The sequence below is a fragment of the Mobula birostris genome, chromosome 8 (assembly GCF_030028105.1).
Source record: "Mobula birostris isolate sMobBir1 chromosome 8, sMobBir1.hap1, whole genome shotgun sequence".
Lineage (NCBI taxonomy): Eukaryota > Metazoa > Chordata > Chondrichthyes > Myliobatiformes > Myliobatidae > Mobula > Mobula birostris.
Window position 1 is genome coordinate 70290622 of NC_092377.1, and position 18902 is coordinate 70309523.

Here is an 18902-nt window from a genome sequence, read left to right on the forward strand (position 1 = left end):
GGGACCATGCAGTGTAACGTAACGTGAGGAGACCGTGCAGTGTACCGTAACGTGAGGGGATCGTGCAGTACCACGGAACGTAAGGGGACCGTGCTGTGTAACGGAATGTGGGGACCATGCAGTGTAACGTAACGTGAGGGGATCATGCAGTACCATGGAACGCAAGGGGACCGTGCAGTGTAATGGAACGCGAGGGGACCGTGCGGTGTAACGGAACGTGAGGGGACTGTGCGGTGTAACGTAACGTGAGCGGATCGTGCAGTACCACGGAACGTGAGGGGACCGTGCAGTACAACGGAACATGAGGGTACCGTGAATTACAACGGAACGTGAGGGGACTGTGCAGTGTAACGGAACGTGAGCGGACCGTGCAGTGTAACGTAACGTGAGCGGTCTGTGCAGTGTAACGGAACGTGAGGGGACCGTGCAGTATAACGTAACGTGAGCGGACCGTGCAGTGTAACGGAATGTGAGGGGACTGTGCAGTATAATGGAACGTGAGGGGACTGTGCAGTGTAATGGAACGCGAGGGGACCATGCGGTGTAACAGAACGTGAGGGGACCATGTGGTGTAACGTAACGTGAGGGGATCGTGCAGTACCACGGAACGTGAGGGGACCGTGCAGTACAACGGAACGTGAGGGGACCGTGAATTACAACGGAACGTGAGGGGACCGTACAGTATAACAAAATGTGAGGGGATCGTGCAGTGTAACGGAACGGGAGGGGACCGTACAGTGTAACAGAACGTGAGGGACCGTGCAGTACAATGGAACGTGAAGGGGACTGTGCAGTATAATGGAATGTGAGGGGACAGTGCATTACAACGGAACGTGAGGGGACCGTGCAGTGTAACGGAACGTGAGGGGACTGTGCAGTACAACGGAAAGTGAGGGGATCGTGCGGTGTAACAGAACATGAGGGGACCGTGCAGTACAACAGAACGTGAGGGGACTGTGCAGTACAACGGAATGTGAGGGGATCGTGCGGAGTAACAGAATGTGAGGGGACCGTGCAGTGTAACGGAACGTGAGGGGACTGTGCAGTAGAACGGAACGTGAGGGGATCGTGCAGTACAATGGAACATGAGGGGACTGAGGATTACAACGGAACGTGAGGGGACCGTGCAGTGTAATGGAACGTGAGGGGACTGTGCAGTACAACGGAACATGAGGGGATCGAGGATTACAATGGAACGTGAGGGGACCGTGCAGTGTAACGGAACGTGAGGGGACCGTGCATTACAACGGAACGTTAGGGGACTGTGCAGTGTAACGTAACGTGAGGGGACCGTGCAGTGTAACGTAACGTGAGGGGACCATGCACTACAACGGAACGTGAAGGGACCGTGCAGTATAATGGAACGTGAGGGGACCGTGTACTACAACGGAACGTGATGGGGCCGTGCATTACAACGGAATGTGAAGGGGACCGTGCAGTATAATGGAACGTGGGGGGACCTTGCAGTACAACGGAACGTGAGGGGACCGTGCAGTGTAACGGAATGTGAGGGGACCGTGCAGTTCAATGGAACGCGAGGGGACCGTGCAGTGTAACGGAACGTGAGGGGACCGTGCACTACAATGGAACGTGAGGGGACCGTGCATTACAACGGAACGTGAGGGGACCGTGCAGTGTAACGGAACGTGAGGGGACCTTGCAGTACAACGGAACGTGAGGGGACCGTGCAGTTCAATGGAACGCGAGGGGACCGTGCAGTGTAACGGAACGTGAGGGGACCGTGCAGTGTAACGGAACGTGAGGGGACCTTGCAGTACAACGGAACGTGAGGGGACCGTGCAGTGTAACGGAACGTGAGGGGACCGTGCAGTACAATGGAACGTGAGGGGACCGTAGAGTGTAACGGAACGTGAGGGGACCGTGCACTACAATGGAACGTGAGGGGACCGTGCAGAACAACGGAATGTGAGGGGATCGTGCAGTGTAACGGAACATGGGGGGACCGTGCAGTGTAACGGAACGTGAGGGGACCGTGCAGTACAACGGAACGTGAGGGGACCGTGCAGAACAACGGAATGTGAGGGGATCGTGCAGTATAATGGAACGTGTGGGGACCGAGGATTACAACGGAACGTGAGGGGACCGTGCAGTGTAACGGAATGTGAGGGGACCGTGCGGTGTAACGGAATGTGAGGGGACCGTGCAGTTCAATGGAACGCGAGGGGACCGTGCAGTGTAATGGAACGTGAGGGGACCGTGCAGTACAATGGAACGTGAGGGGACCGTAGAGTGTAACGGAACGTGAGGGGACCGTGCACTACAATGGAACGTGAGGGGACCGTGTATTACAATGGAACGTGAGGTGACCGTGCAGTGTAACGGAATGTGAGGGGACCGTGCGGTATAACGGAATGTGAGGGGACCGTGCGGTGTAATGGAATGTGAGGAGATTGTGCATTACAACCGAACGTGAGTGGACCGTGTAGTACAATGGAACGTGAGGGGACCATGCAGTACAATGGAATATGAAGGGACCGTTCATTACAACGGAACGTGAGGGGACTGTGCAGTACAACGGAACGTGAGGGCACCATGCAGTGTAACGGAACGCGAGGGGATCGTGCAGTGTAACGTAACGTGAGGGGACCGTGCGGTGTAACATGACGTGAGGGGACCGTGCAGTACAACAGAACGTGAGGGACCGTGCAGTACAATGGAACGTGAAGAGGACTGTGCAGTATAATGGAATGTGAGGGGACAGTGCATTACAACGGAACGTGAGGGGACCGTGCAGTGTAACGGAACGTGAGGGGACTGTGCAGTACAACGGAAAGTGAGGGGATCGTGCGGTGTAACAGAACGTGAGGGGACCGTGCAGTACAACGAAACGTGAAGGGGACCGTACAGTATAATGGAACGTGAGGGGACCGTGCATTACAACGGAACGTGAGGGGACCGTGCAGTGTAACGGAACGTGAGGGGACCATGCACTACAACGGAACGTGAGGGGACCGTGCAGTATAATGGAACGTGAGGGGACCGTGTACTACAACGGAACGTGATGGGGCCGTGCATTACAACGGAACGTGAAGGGGACCGTGCAGTATAAGGGAGCGTGAGAGGACCGTGCAATACAACGGAACGTGAGGGGACCATGCAGTGTAACGGAACGCGAGGGGACCGTGCGGTACAACAGAACGCAAGGGAACTGTGCAGTGTAACGGAACGTGAGGGGACTGTGCAGTACAACGGAAAGTGAGGGGATCGTGCAATACAACGGAACGTGACGGGACCGTGCAGTACAACGGAACGTGAGGGGACCATGCAGTGTAACGGAACGTGAGGGGACCGTGCGGTGTAACAGAACGTGAGGGGACCATGCAGTACAACGGAACGTGAGGGGACCGTGCAGTGTAATGGAATGCGAGGGAACCGTGCAGTACAACGGAATGCGAGGGGACCGTGCAGTGTAATGGAACGTGAGGGGATCGTGCAATACAACGGAACGTGAGTGGACCGTGCAGTGTAACGGAACGCGAGGGGACCGTGCTGTGTAATGGAACGTGAGGGGATCGTGCAATATAACGGAACGTGAGGGGACCGTGCAGTACAACGGAACGCATGGGGACCGTGCAGTGGAACGGAATGCGAGGGAACCGTGCAGTACAACGGAACGCAAGGGGACCGTGCAGTGTAACGGAACGTGAAGGTGACTGTGCAGTGTAACGGAACGTGAGGGGACCGTGCAGTGTAACGGAACGTGAGGGGACCGTGTATTACAATGGAACGTGAGGGGATCGTGCAGTGAAACGGAACATGAGGGGACCATGCAGTACAACGGAACGTGAAGGGACCGTGCAGTGCAACGGAATGTGAAGGTGACCGTGCAGTGTAATGGAACGTGAGGGGACCATGTATTACAACGGAACGCGAGGGGACCGTGCAGTGTAACGGAATGTGAGGAGACCGTGCAGTACAACGGAATGTGAAGGGACTGTGCAGTGTAACAGAACGTGAGGGGACCGTGCAGTGTAACGGAACGCGAGGGTGTCCGTGCAGTTCAACGGAACGCGAGGGGATCGTGCAGTGTAACGTAACGTGAGGGGATCGTGCGGTGTAACGGAACGTGAGGGGACCGTGCAGTACAACGGAACGTGAGGGGACCGTGCAGTGTAACGGAACGTGAAAGTGACCGTGCAGTGTAACGGAACGTGAGGGGACCGTGTATTACAATGGAACGTGAGGGGACCGTGCACTACAACGGAACATGAGGGGATCGTGCAGTGTAACGGAACGTGAGGGGACCGTGCAGTATAATGGAATGTGAGGGGACCGTGCAGTGTAATGGAACGTGAAGAGACTGTGTAGTATAGTGGCAGTTCTTTGGACCCATTTCACATAAGCAGTGGTGTTATGCTGAAAGACAGCTGAATCGTCTCAACCCAAGCAAGGCTGCAGGACCGGATGGTGTCAGTACCAGGGTGCTCAAAGCCTGTGCCCCTCAGCTATGTGGAGTTCTTTGCCATGTATTCAACCTGAGCCTGAGACTCCGGAGGGTTCCTGTACTGTGGAAGACGTCCTGCCTCGTCCCTGTGCCGAAGACGCCGCGCCCCAGCGGCCTCAGTGACTACAGACCGGTGGCATTGACCTCTCACATCATGAAGACCCTGGAGAGACTTGTTCTGGAGCTGCTCCGGCCTATGGTCAGGCCACACTTAGATCCCCTCCAGTTCGCCTACCAGCCCCGACTAAGAGTTGAGGATCGTCTACTGTGTCTACGCCCACCTGGACAAGCCAGCGAATACTGTGGGGGTCATGTTTTTTGACTTCTCCAGTGTGTTCAACACCATCCGCCCTGCTCTGCTGGGGGAGAAGCTGACAGCGATGCAGGTGGTTGCTTTCCTGGTATCATGGATTCTTGATTACCTGACTGGCAGACCACAGTACGTGTGCTTGCAACACTGTGTGTCCGACAGAGTGATCAGCAGCACTGGGGCTCCACAGGCGACTGTCTTGTCTCCCTTTCTCTTCACCATTTACACCTCGGACTTCAACTACTGCACAGAATCTTGTCATCTTTAGAAGTCTTCTGATGACTCTGCCATAGTTGGATGCATCAGCAAGGGAGATGAGGCTGAGTACAGGGCTACGGTAGGAAACTTTGTCACATGATGTGAGCAGAATTATCTGCAGCTTAATGTGAAAAAGACTAAGGAGCTGGTGGTAGACCTGAGGAGAGCTAAGGCACTGGTGACCCCTGTTTCCATCCAGGGGGTCAGTGTGGACATGGTGGAGGATTACAAATACCTGGGGATATGAATTGACAATAAACTGGACTGGTCAAAGAACACTGAGGCTGTCTACAGGAAGGGTCAGAGCCGTCTCTATTTCCTGAGGAAACTGAGGTCGTTTAACATCTGCCGGACGATGCTGAGGATGTTCTACGAGTCTGTGGTGGCCAGTGCTATCATGTTTGCTGTTGTGTGCTGGGGCAGCAGGCTGAGGGTAGCAGGCACCAACAGAATCAACAAACTCATTCGTAAGGCCAGTGATGTTGTGGGGATGGAACTGGACTCTCTGATGGTGGTGTCTGGAAAGAGGATGCTGTCCAAGTTGCATGCCATCTTGGACAATGTCTCCCATCCACTACATAATGTACTGGTTGGGCACAGGAGTACATTCAGCCAGAGACTCATTCCTCCGAGATGCAACACTGAGCATCATAGGAAGTCATTCCTGCCTGTGGCCATCAAACTTTACAACTCCTCCCTTGGAGGGTCAGACACCCTGAGCCAAGAGGCTGGTCCTGGACTTATTTCATAATTTAATGGCATAATTTACATGTTACTATTTAACTATTTATGGTTTTATTACTATTTATTATTTATGGTGCAACTGTAACGAAAACCAATTTCCCCCGGGATCAATAAAGTATGACTATGACTGTGTTAAGCAGGATTGTGATTTTGCCCAAGCGCTCTTCTGGATCTTCTTTGTCCTCCCCCTGAGGCACACATTTGGCACTGCAACAGAGGGGATCTACCTCCCCCTAGATCAGATGACAGACTTCTTAGTCTGACCCGCCTAAGCTTAAACCAAAGTGCGCAGGGCTGTGATCAGACATGCTATTTGGTGATGATGTAGCAGTTGCAACCCCTACTCCACAGCACTTCCAGGTCTTGATAGATCACTTCTTCCAGGCCTGCAAGGAACTTGGACTGACTATCAGCCTGAAAAAGACAAACATCTTGGGGCAAGATGTGGAGGCACCACCGATCATTCCCACTGATAACCACAAACTGGATGTTATCGTCAGTACACATACCTGGCTTCCACCAGCAGTGACAACTTCTCCTTAGATGCAGAAATCAACAAGTGCATTGGGAAGGCTGCAACAGCTCTCACCTGCTTTACCACACGGGACCGGGAGAACTCCAAGCTCCCAGTCAAAACAAAGATGGCAGTCAACAAGTTTGTGACACCAGCACACTGCTGCACAGCAGTGAGTGAGACTTGGACAGCATACACTCAGCAGGAGAGAAGGCTTCACACCTTCCATTTAAGTGGCCTTTGTTGCATCTTTGAGTATCTCCTGGAGAGACAGTGTACCCATTGCTGAGGGTCTCTCTTGTGCCTGCCTCCCTCGTATGTACCCCCTGCTCAGGCAGCGTAGGCTGTGTCTGCCACATGTAGGATGGCTGCATCCCAAAAGACAACCTCTATGGTGAGCTGGCTTCAGGCAGGAGAATGGCTGCCCCCCACCCTCCCGGAACAGCATGACAAGGATGTCTGCAAGCAGGACATGAAGGCACTGGGCATCAACATTGAGTCCTGGGAGGAACTCACATGAGATGGGGAAATATCCTGAAACAAAACCTCAAGTCAGTGGAGTAAAAATGCCTGAAATAGGCAGAAGACAAATGGGCCCAAAGAAAGGAACGCTGCATCTCCAGCAGAGCAGAGAGTGCTTGTGGGTGTGACTTTTGCAACAGAAGCTGCCACTCTAACATTGGTCTCTTCAGCCACAGACTACAATGTACCAACTACGCAGATAACTGAGACGCTGACCTCGTCCAACGGTGGGGGGGGGAGGGGTACACTTTGTCATTTAAAGAGTCACACAACTCTGCACAATTGGAGCTTGATTATGACTCCATATTGATAGCTGATTCAGATCTTAGGATCAAATAATCAAGTTCAGATATATGATCAGTCCAACTGAAGAAAAAAAAATACTTGCAGAGACAAAGCACCTTCATGAGCTCCAGACGTGACAAAGTGTGGTATAAGCAGCTAAATACTTGTTGGAATGTGAATACTTTTGTAAAATGGGAACTAGCAGCTAAAACACAAACAGCAAGTTTCCATAAAGAGCAAAATGACAAAGGATAACCAATCAACCTTCAGTAAAGGAAATGGAGGAATAAATATTGCCCTGCGTGCAAGGAATAAACATCTTTCACCTGAGATGTTCACTCTGTTGTTTTCCCACAATTGTAGGCTGATATGCTGAGTGTTTCCAGTAAATTTTTCTGACTTCCAGTATCTGCATTTGTTTTGACTTTCATTTTGATTTTTGAGTAATGCAACTGTTCCTTTGAAGAATAATACCATGGAATCTTTTGTAGAGAACAGGCATGTCCTTGGCACCTCCAACATCGCAGTTTCCTCCAGTCTGCACCTCCCAGCTTGGTTTCTTATACTCAAATCCCTGAATCCGGACCCTTATTTGATAAGAGTATGAATCACCGAAGTTGGTGACTGCAGGTGCCAAGGTGACGTTTAGCCTTTTGTGCAACCAAAATGTTTTAGTGAAGTGTAATTCAAACTTGGCCCAATGCAAATTTTGTTTCTGATTTCCTGTATAGAGAGTCATGTGCAGTCCCAACTTAATCTAAGCACAGAAATCCTGTAAAGCGATTACATTTAGTGGTAAATTTTGCAATGGGATGGATTCTTGTGGAATTCAGTTTCCCATTTATTTACAACCACACTGAATTCTTCTCTGATGCTGGAAAGATACATCCTGGCCTCCTCGTGTGAACCATCATAGCTAATGACATTGCGACATCAAATCCTAACCACATTCTAAATCCTAGCAGTCCAGATGAAGGGTCTCAGCTCAAAATGTTGATTGTCTATTTCCCTCCAAAAATGCTGCTTGATCTATTGAGTACCTCCAGGTTTTGTGTGTTGCTCCAGATTCCAGCATGTGTGGTCTCTTGTTCCTCTTAAATCACAGCTGTTCGTCTTAATGAGACATAAGAATAATTAGCAGAAGTAGCCATTTCACCCCTTGAGACTGTCCCCCCCATTTAATTTGATGGTGGCTAATCTTCAACATCTTCCCACCCAATTCATTTGTTCCTTGATTTCCCCAGTGATATAAAAAAATCGCTCCCAACAAACAAATAAGCATCTACAGTGTTCTAATGCAGAGAATTCTAAGGATTCACAGATCTCCGAGAAAAGACTTGTGCCTTGGCATGAAATAACCTCCCAGTACTGTATCTATAAATGTTGAAGCCCAGTTCTTCACTTGCTCATCATGTGGGTGTTGGGGGGGTGGTGGTTATCATCTACCTGCTCAATCCCCCCAAGAAGTGCATACATTTTAATGAGATTACCTCTAATCTTTCACAGTGTCAGAGAATAAAGGCCTGCTCCACCTCTTTGCCAGTGGACAAGTAGTAAGTGGCACCGAGGTTGATCTTCAAGAGAAAGGGTTGTTTCTGTGGCCAAACATTGCTTGATTCACACCCTGACAAACATTGCTGACAATACGGTGAAATTTATTACTCTAAAACACTGCCTAACCTCTCTTGTATTATCCCCTCATCTCTCACTAATATTCAGGCATCACCTTGTGTGGCAATCCTTCGTAAATGATTCCACTCATGAGATGTGAGATAGTGCTAACACAAGGCCAGAATGATGGGCAGCAGACAACATTTCTGAACAGATATACTCACCAAGAATTTCACAAGCAAGCATTTAATATCACAGGTGGTTACCTGGAATTGTTTTTGTCTAAAAGGGCCCAAGAAGCTCTAAATCATCAGATGAGCCAGCATTCAGTATGCATAAAACAAGAAAAGATGCACAAAAGATGATTAGCCTGACTGATATAAGACAATGTTGTCTTCCAAAATGGATTCCTGCAGTGAACAAACTGGATAAATTGGATAGCTGTTTCAAAAAACTAGCTCCAGAACAACAAACCGAATGGCTCCTTTCAGTACTATTTAATTCCAAAACTCTGGTTTGTCTAGATGTTCCTTAAAAAATGCTTTTATTGTTTTATATATTTGAGAACATGATTGACTAGAACAAACTGTTGTCAATGAGGGCCAAGCAATAGATAAACAGGCCCTTTGACCTATCAAATCCATGTGGACATCAAGCACCCATCTGTATGGATCACATTTTTCCCCAGATTCTACAACCACCACACACTCATCCATTCACAGGAGACAATACACACTCGTCCATACACAGGAGACAATACACACTCGTCCATACACAGGAGACAATACACACTCGTCCATACACAGGAGACAATACACACGCGTCCATACACAGGAGACAATACACACTCATATGCGCACTCGTCTGTACGCAGGAGACAATACACATGCGTCCATGCACAGGAGACAATACACACTCGTCCATACACAGGAGACAATACACACTCGTCCATACACAGGAGACAATACACACTCGTCCATACATAGGAGACAATACACACTCGTCCATACATGGAGACAATACACGCTCGTCCATACACAGGAGACAATACACACTCATATGCACACTCGTCCATACACAGGAGACAATACACACTCATATGCACACTCGTCCATACACAGGAGACAATACACACTCATCTATATGCAGGAGACAATACACACTCGTCTATACACAGGAGACAATACACACTCGTCTATACACAGGAGACAATACACACTCGTCTATACGCAGGAGACAATACGTACTCATCCATACACAGGAGACAATACACACTCATCTATATGCAGGAGACAATACGTACTCATCCATACACAGGAGACAATACACACTCATCTATATGCAGGAGATAATACACATTCATATGCGCACTCATCTATACACAGGAGACAATTTACAGTAGCTAATTAACCTAATGTATTCTTATAAAACATATTGCAGTGAAATTGGTAAACAGTTGACCTCACTGGCAGATATTATTACTGTAGCTGTGGAAGGAATATTAATGTCAATCCAAGTCCTTGTAGAAGATCTACTTACTTATTCTACTCACAGCAAGGAACTGTCAAGCTGGTTGACACTATTCAGTTATCTAATATGTTGCAGCCATTGAAAAAGATAGAAAGGAATTCCGAGAACAGAATTATCGACATGTAGGAAGCCATCAATGTAAGTGAGTAGAGGAATTCTGTTGCTGAGAGCAACATTGAAAATGGGTTCTGGCTTTGAAGTTGGTCTTCGGTGTTGGTAAGAAAGAGCAAAATTGTGCAGGATGATAAGTGGGCTAGCAATTTACTGTCTCCTGTTTTGTGTCACTGTGAAAGATTAGTTTCAGCCTGGAGTATCTCAGAGGGGAATTAAGTGAAGTGTGCAACTGGAAGCTACGTTCGTTGTTGTATTTATTATTACCGTGTACACTATGAGCTTCACATGAGGAAGGAATTGCATTGCACTCTAATGTAAATGACAGTACACTGTACGAATTGGATTTGAATCTGAACCTAAGCCAGTGCAGGACATACACCTGAAAGACAGGGCCCTGGGGAGTGTTGTCAATTCTGATTTGTTTATTTATCACATATACTTCGAAACATACCGTGACCTGTTGCTGTTCGTGTGAACAACCAGCACGACTTAACGATGTGCTGGGGTAGCCTGCAAGGACTGCCGCACACTCTGCTGCCAACGTAGCATTCCTACAATGCCTGGCAGAACAACGCAGAACACAGCAAGCTACAATATGCACTCATCTATGGCCTGGTCTCTAACTCCTCCATATCCCTGTCCCTAATCCCTAATCTGACATCTAACACTCTTGCTTTAAATATACCCAGTGACTTGGCCTCCACAGCTGTCTGTGGCAATGAATTCCACAGACTCACCACCCTCTGGCTAAAGAAATCCTATGACTGTGAAATACTGTGATCCTGAAAGTTACTGCAGAAATACAAATACTTTTATGTTTCCATCAGTTTATATTATTGTGAAGCAGTATTTTGGTGTTTAATTGCTCTTCTCTTGCTGGTTCTATATGATTATAAATTCTTATAACTGAGCCTCAACAGTTTTATTATGAGGATTTCCTCAACTTTGTTGAGGCAGGGGGATGTATGAATAGAACACTTAGCACAGCAGAAATAAAGGGAGAATTGATAGTCCTGGGGTGTCGGCTCTCGTTTATGTTGTGCTTATGTTTATAGGGCTGCTTGTTGCCAAGAGAACTTGGAATGTGATGGAGCCTTCTGTCAGTTTACTTGGAAAAGAGGACACTGAACACGTTGCTTCCAATGGAAAATGATATGCACGTGAGCTGTAGATTAAGACATTAAAATTTTCCCATGTGAATTCTGTTTCAATGAAACTTCCACTGATAACATTCAAAGCACCTTTCTCTACTCCTTTGGCTTCCCAAGACTGCGAGGGCCCAATGTTTTTCAGGTTCAAGTTCAAATGAGCTGTCATTTAACTGTACACACGGATACTGCCAAACGTCCCTCCGGACCAAGGTGCACAACACAGTATGTACAACTCACACACACAACTCATAAAGTAATATTATCACAAGTAAATTAATAAACAGTAAGCTGCCTAGACAATACAAGTTTAAAAATAAACAATATAACGCCACTAGCTCTTCATATGTGATGAGACCTGTCTGGCGGCAGGATATTCCAACTCTTTAAATAACGGTAACTCCTGTTAATACTTTCTGGCTCGTGTTGAGTGAATGAACGTTTGTGCAGGTTTCACGTCTGTTACCTACATCTGGCAGTGGACAAATTCCTTCACCTGACTGATCCAGAACAACTCAATGCTCCGTGCTTTGACCCCTGTTGCCATTTTTACTGTACTTCATTTCATTTGGTGCACCTTTGGTCTTTTTTGTGGGTGATTCTCAACCTTTAAATTTCAATGTTTTAACTTTTAGTTTATCTAAGCTTTTTGAGTAAACAAATGCTAGCTCTAAGCAAAATATACGGCAGATGTTAGAAATCTTAGATAAAATCTGAACATGTTTTCTAATGACCAAGCAAAGACTGAATCAATGTTTCTGGTGTCTGTCACAGTGGTTGGTCCCATTCTATCCCCCTCAGGGGTAATTGCTGAGGTACAGCTCTATTTGAGAAGTTGATGTCTTATTTCATGCCGAGGTCTACTTCAGGCAGCATATCCATTGAGATCACCTTCTTCTCCAACTCCCTGTCATGCCTAAGTCCGATTACTGACATCAGGAGGAGGAAACCGGGGGCCAATGAGGCAGTCCTCATGAGGGGAAAGGTCGAGATGGTCAGCAATTTTAAATTCCTGGGTGTTATCATTACAGAGGACCTGTCCTGGGCCCAGCACGTATGTGCAAGTACAAAGAAAACACAACAGTGCTTCTACTTCCGTAGAAGTTTGTGAAGATTCAGCACGTCATCTAAAACTTTGACAACCTTCTATAGATGTGTGGTGGAAAGTATATTGACTGGCTGCATCACAGCACGGTGTGGAAATACCAATGTCCTTAAACAGAAATTTCTAGAAAAAATAGTGGATATGGTCTAGTCCATCACAGGGAAAACCATCCCCTCCACTGAGTACATCTACATGGAGCGCTGTCACAGGAAAGCAGCATCCATCAGCGGGGACCCCCACCACCCGGGTGATGCTCTTTTCTTGCTGCTGCCATCACAGTGATGGTACAGGAGCCTCAGGACTCACACCACCAGGTTCAGGAACAGTTATTACCCCTCAAGCATCAGGTTCTTGAACCATAGGGGATAACTTCATCCAGCTTCACTTGCCCCATCTCTGAACTGCTCCCACAACCCATGGACTCACTGTCAAGGACTCTTCATCTCATGTCCTGATACAACTGTTGAGTGTCTGTTTGTGTCTCTAGGTTTGTTCAAATGGCCTTTCTGTTCTCACAATAGCTTTCTGTATGTGGTACTTTGATCTCTTGTGGGTCACTGGATCGCCAGTCATGAACTCCAACAGACTCAGCCCTCAGAAGACTACTAATCTCCTGGTTCATCCAGGGCTGGGCTTCTGGTTTGGAAAGACTTGATGTGCTTTTTCAGCCACACACTCATCCACACAAGCCTTGATGAAGTCAGTGATGGCAGTGGCATATTAATTCCGGCATCTGCATTATACCTTGTGCATATCATATGCCTCAATATTTTACTTGCCAAATTAGAGAATTTGACATTTTTCCACACCGTATCCTTTACTAGAAATTTGCTTGATCATTCAATGGACTGTATTTCCATTGATCTAGTCTCCACCAGCCCTTGCGAATAGAGAATTCAAGAGATTCAGCACTCTTTGTGAGAAGGCTTTGCTTAAGTTATATAGGGATTGAAGAGGCCACATCTGGAATACTGTGTACTGCATTGGTCTCCTTATTTAAGGAAAAATGCTAATGAGTGCAGTTCAGAGATAGTTTATTAGATTATTACCTGGAATAAGCTAGTGGTCTGACAGAGTCATAGAGTCATGGATTGCTACAGCACAGAAACGGGCCCTTTTTGCCCATCGAAATGTTATTCTGCCTAGTCCTATTGACCCGCACCTGGGCCATAGCTCTCTATTCCCCTCCCATCCACGTACTTATCCAAATGTCTCTTTAATATTGCAATCAAACCTGTAACCACCACTTCCGCTGGCAGAAAACCCCATCTAAAACTCTCATAATTTTGTAAAACTCTGCCAAATCTCCCCCCATTCTCTTATGGTCCAGGGAGTAAAGTCCTAATTTATTCGACCTTTCCCTATAACTGAAGTCTTCAAGTCTCGGCCACGTCCTTGTGAATCTTTTCCGTGCACTTTCAATCTTATTTGCAGCTTTCCTGTGGGTAGGTAACAAGAACAGCATACAATACTCCAAATTTGGCCTCACCAGCATCCTATGCAATTTCAACAAAGTTTGGACGGGCTAGGCTGGAGTTTGCTGGAGTTCAGAAGAGTGATAAGTAACTCAATTGAAACATAAGATCCTCAGGGATTTTGATGGTGTGGATAATTTCTCATAGGGATAACCTAAAATTGTTTAAAAATATGGGTGACTCATCAAAGAAAGATGAATGAAAACTTTTTCTCTCAGAAAATTTTGAGTCTTTAAAACTCTTTTCCTCAGAGGACAATAGAAGTGAAGATTTAGAGTGTTAAAAGAATAAAGGAAGATCAGTACTTGTTTAGTGAAGACTGGTTTAAGATGGCACTGGTGAAACACAGCAATGTCTTACTGGCAGCAAATGAAGCATTAACTACACAATAATCACACTTTTTCTTGACAATGATCATTGCAATAGCCTGTATCTTCCCTTTTGGAGTAAGCTTTGGAACTGCCTGTACAACCTGTCATTTTTTTGGTGTGAGCGGTGCAAGACAGTTGTGGATTGGCGTGGACAGAGGCGGTGGGCGCCTGGCCTGAGAGCAAGGAGTGAGCCGATGTTTGGCTGCGGCTGGAGTAGACTTGGAGCCGATTTGAAGCAGCGGATCCGAGGTAAGGCAGAATCGAGATAGTGGGGTCCAGGCCCGAGAGCGAAGGGCAAGTTGATGCAACACTCAGAACACACTGGAGGGACTCAGCAGGTCGGGCAGCATCGTGGAAACGATCAGTCAATGTTTCGGGCCGGAACCCTTTGTCAGGACCGTAGGAGGAAGGGGCAGGGGCCCTTAAAAGAAGGTGGGGGGGGGGGTGGGAAGGAGAAGGCTGGTAGGTTCCAGGTGAAAAACCAGTAAGGGGAAAGATAAAGGGGTGGGGGAGGGGAGGCAGGGAGGTGATAGGCAGGAAAGGTGAAGAAGGAATAGGGGAAAACAATGGGTAGTAGAGGGAGGTGGAACCATGAGGGAGGTGATAGGCAGCTGGGGGAGGGGGCAGAGTGACATAGGGATAGGGGAAGGGAGGGGGAGGGAATTACCGGAAGTTGGAGAATTCGATGTTCATACCAAGGGGCTGGAGACTACCTAGACGGTATATGAGGTGTTGCTCCTCCAACCTGAGTTTAGCCTCATCATGGCAGTAGAGGAGGCCATGTATGGACATATCTGAATGGGAGTGGGAAGCAGAGTTGAAGTGGGTGGCTACTGGGAGATCCTGTCTGTTGTGGGGGTCGGAGTGGAAGCGGTCCCCCAATCTGCGTCGGGTTTCACCGATGTAGAGGAGGCCGCGCGGGGAGCACCGGATGCAATAGACAAGTTGATGTTTGGCCGATTTAATTACCAAGCCAGATTGAAAAGGTCAGGGTGTAGGGGCTGAAGGTGAGGGACGAGCCAGTGTTCAGCTTGCTGCTCCGGGAGGTTTACTCGTCTCTGAGCTGAACTGAGGCTGTGGCCTGCAACTAACGGGCTCCTGGACCGGCTTTGTGGCTGTGAACTCACCTTCGGGAACTTTAGTTTTGAGTGTTAATTGTTTACTCTTCATTGTTTGTGCAATTTGTTCTTGCACATTTGGTGTTTGAATATCTTGTTTTTAATGGGTTCTATTGGGTTTCTTTGTTTTCTGGCTGCCTGTAAGAAGATGAATCTCAAGGTTGTATATACTATACATACTTTGATAATAAATGTACTTTTAACTTTGAACTTTGAATGAGATGTGTGGTTACTACGAGCAGATGTACATATAGACTTGAGGTTACAGTTAGATCACTTTTGATTTTACTAAATGATAAACTAGTCTTGAGAGGCTGAATGATTTGTTCTTGCCCCTAAATGCTATGTTCAGGAGATCCACTGCATATAAAAGTCTTTTACATGGTACTTAAATAGCGGAAGCCTCAACATATGGAACTTGAGCTCCAGCCATCTTGTGAGGTTGGAGTGGCTGCTGAAGATAAGACCATAAGACGTAGGAGCAGAATTAGGCCATTTGGCCCATTGAGTCTGCTCTGCCATTCAATCATGGATGAAACTTTTTTTTCACTCCTCAGACCCACTCCCCATGTCCAACCAAGAATCCACTAAACTCTTCCTTAGTACACTCAATGACCTGGCCTCCGTAGCTTCACATGGCAACAAATTCCACAAGTTCACCACCCTCTGGCTAAAGCAATTTCTCTGTTTTAAATGGGCACCCCCTCCATCCTGAGGCTGTGCCCTATGTCTAGGCCTTTCAATATTCGAAAGGTTCAAATGAGATACCCCTCATCCTTCTAAATTTCAGCGAATATAGACACGGATCTATCAAACGTTCCTCGTATGATAACCGTTTCGTTCCTGGAATCATCTTTGTGAACCTCCTCTGAACTCTCTCGAATGCCAGTTTGGTGGACTGTGTAAGAATTGAAGAAAAAGACTCTATGGCCTCAGCTGTCCAAAAGTTCTTCGTAACCTCTCTGAAATGCCTCTGAAATTTGTCATGTAGAAAATACAGTAATGATTTGCAAATATAGAAGTCCCACATGGAGAAATAGCTGGTCGGTGATATAGCAGCATCTGCACCAGACTTCGTGGCAGTAGTCTCGGTCTTGAATCTGCCTGGCCTCTTTCACGCTTTCCATCCGTGCTGGGTTGAGCGTCGAGCTAGCAACTCATCCTCGTAAAAAACAGATAAATGCTAAAGAAATGGCAGAAATGCCGCCCAATGCACTACAAGGCGTGAAGAGGAACAACAGAAACATATAGCAATGCACTGCGTTTTTTATTTTCAGAAATGTACAGTAACCAGAAAACCTACTTCAATATGGTCAAACGTTGGCCTGCAAACCATGGATAATGCTTTTGCTCGTTTTCAAAATATTGTCATGGTATGTTTTTATTGTCAAATTCAAAGAACAGCAAAATCAGATTTTCTGGTTATTATCACATTTTCCACCATTCAATTAGAACATTTCGTATGTTCACCCCTCTGGCTTGGTTATGTAATCTTTGATACGTTTGTCAAACAACAATCTGCCAATCTCAATTCTGCCTCCCTGCCCCCACAGCATTTTTAGGGCAGAAATACCAGAAAAATATGATTATACACAGGAGAATATGTAGAGGAGGTTTACAATGTATTGAAAATAGTAGCTGTGAGGAAACATTAGAAAAAAATAGTATTCTTGAAAACAGGAGAGATTAAAAAGCAACTTAATTCAAAGTTCAAATTTCAAAGTAAATTTAGTATCAAAGTAAATATATGTCACCATATACTACCCCGGGATTGATTTTTTTGTGGTATTTAAAATCAGGAGGAGTCAAGATAATAGCTAAAATCTATTTCACCTGCAGCTTGGTCAAAAACCAGGGACTTGGGTTTAAAGTGGTTAGTAGTAAATGTAAAGAGGAGGAAAGAGTTTATTCCTGGAGAGGCAGTAGGGGTCTGGAACTCATAGTCTGAAATAGGTGGCGGAGGCAGGAAGCCTCAACACATTTATAAAATGCTTTGCTGTGATCTACATTGTCATGGACCTAAAGCAGTAAAATAGTGGCTCTTTGCTTGTTGACACAGGCACAATGGGCTGAATAAGCACATCTTTCCCTCCCCCCCCCCGCTTTCCACAGGGATCACTCCCTACGCGACTCCCTTGTCCATTCATTCCCCCCATCCCTTCCCACCGATCTCCCTGTTGGCACTTATCCTTGTAAGCGGAACAAGTGCTACACATGCCCTTACACCTTCTCCCTTACCACCATTCAGGGCCCCAGACAGTCCTTCCAGGTGAGGCGATACTTCACCTGTGAGTCGGCTGGGGTGATATACTGCGTCTGGTGCTCCCGATGTGGCCTTTTATATGTTGACGAGACCCGACGCAGACTGGGAAATCGTTTCACTGAACACTTACTCTCTGTCTGTCAGAGAAAGCAGGATCTCCCAGTAGCCACACATTTTAATTCCACATCCCATTCCTATTCTGATATGTCTATTCACAGCCTCCTCTACTGTAAAGATGAAGCCACACTCAGGCTGGAGGAACAACACCTTATATTCTGTCTGGGTAGCCTCCAACCTGATGGCATGAACATTGACTTCGCAAACTTCCACTAATGCCCCAACTCCCCCTCGTACCCCATCCGTTATTTATTTTTATACACACATTCTTTCTCTCACTCTCCTTTTTCTCCCTCTGTCCCTCTCACTATACTCTTTGCCCATCCTCTGGGTTCCCCCCCCCCGCTTGTCTTTCTCCTCGGACCTCCTGTCCCATGATCCTCCCACATCCCCTTTGCCAATCACCTGTCCAGCTCTTGGCTCCATCCCTCCCCCTCCTGTCTGCTCCTATCATTTTCGATCTTCCCCTCCCCCTCCCACTTTCAAATCTCTTACTAGCTCTTCTTTCAGTTAGTCCTGACGAAGGGTCTCAGCCCGAAACGTCGACTGTACCTCTTCCTAGAGATGCTGCCGGGTCTGCTGTGTTCACCAGCAACTTTGATATGGGCTGAATGGCCACCTTCTATCTCATTATTTTTCTGATGCTAGGTGCCTCTTTATGATATTGCTCTCATTTTCATATTACACTTTCTTGTTCTGCATTCTCTGTCTGGAGAAAATAACTTTGTTCCTTCTCCTCACTCTAATTAATTTGGGTCTATTTAAGCAACATTAATATCCTTTGAAAATATCTTCAAAAAGTTTTCTGAACTCAGAATTATATGGAGCCAGTTAATGATGTTCTGTTGTGAGACTGGATGTCTCACTAGACCCGTGAGCAAAAGGGGAACAGGAAATTCGGCATCCTTCCACTGTGTCTGGAGTCAGTTGTTACTAACCTCTGCTCAAACCC

At 47.0% G+C, this 18902-nt stretch overlaps 1 long non-coding RNA gene across 3 annotated transcripts in view; it reads left to right on the forward strand.

Moving 5' to 3' along the window:
- Positions 1-18902, forward strand: part of LOC140201389 (uncharacterized) — a 123551-nt gene that overhangs the window by 16134 nt on the left and 88515 nt on the right. For 2 of the 3 annotated variants that reach the window (XR_011886849.1, XR_011886850.1), the window contains exon 3: positions 11409-11513. This is a non-coding gene — a long non-coding RNA (uncharacterized lncRNA). Of the gene's footprint in view, positions 1-11408; positions 11590-18902 lie in introns of those variants that run through there. The other variant, XR_011886848.1, reaches the window with a different exon arrangement.